Source organism: Eptatretus burgeri, chromosome 12 (assembly GCF_056783735.1).
Source record: "Eptatretus burgeri isolate ZD-2024b chromosome 12, Ebu_testis_v1, whole genome shotgun sequence".
Classification (NCBI taxonomy): Eukaryota; Metazoa; Chordata; class Myxini; order Myxiniformes; family Myxinidae; genus Eptatretus; species Eptatretus burgeri.
Window position 1 is genome coordinate 77,102,768 of NC_140972.1, and position 1,128 is coordinate 77,103,895.

Sequence of the window (1,128 nt, forward strand, 5' to 3'; positions counted from 1 at the left end):
TGGAGCACGAGGTAGAACTAGAGCACGAGGTAGAACGAAAGCACGAGGTAGAACTAGAGTACGAGGTAGAGCTGGAGCACGAGATAGAACTAAAGCACGAGATAGAACTAGAGTACGAGGTAGAACTGGAGTACGAGGTAGAGCTGGAGCACGAGGTAGAACTAGAGCACGAGGTAGAACGAAAGCACGAGGTAGAACTAGAGTACGAGGTAGAGCTGGAGCACGAGATAGAACTAAAGCACGAGATAGAACTAGAGTACGAGGTAGAAATGGAGTACAAGGTGGAGCTGGAGCACGAGGTAGAACTGGAGTACGAGGTAGAACTACAGTACAAGATAGAACTAGAGTACGAGGGAGAACTAGAGCACGAGAAAGAACTAAAGCACGAGGTAGAACTGGAGTACGAGGTAGAACTAGAGTACGAGGTAGAGCTGGAGCACGAGATAGAACTAAAGCACGAGATAGAACTAGAGTACGAGATAGAACTAGAGTACGAGGTCGAGCTGGAGCACGAGATAGAACTAAAGCATGAGATAGAACTAGAGTACGAGGTCGAACTGGAGTACGAGGTAGAGCTGAAGTACGAGGTAGAGCTGGAGCACGAGGTAGAACTGGAGTACGAGGTAGAACTAGTGTACGAGGTAGAACTAGAGCACGAGGTAGAACTAGAGCACGAGGTAGAACTAGAGCACGAGGTAGAACTAGAGCACGAGGTAGAACGAAAGCATGAGGTAGAACTAGAGTACGAGATAGAACTAGAGCACGAGGTAGGACGAGAGCACGAGGTAGAACTAGAGCACGAGATAGAACTAAAGCACGAGGTAGAACTAGAGTACGAGATAGAACTAGAGTACGAGGTAGAGCTGGAGCACGAGATAGAACTAAAGCACGAGGTAGAACTACAGTACGAGATAGAACTAGAGTACGAGGTAGAACTAGAGTACGAGGTAGAACTAGAGTACGAGGTAGAACTAGAGTACGAGGTAGAACTAGAGTACGAGGTAGAACTAGAGTACGAGATAGAACTAGAGTACGAGGTAGAGCTGGAGCACGAGATAGAACTAGAGTACGAGGTAGAACTAGAGTACGAGATAGAACTAGAGTACGAGGTAGAACTAGAGCACGAGG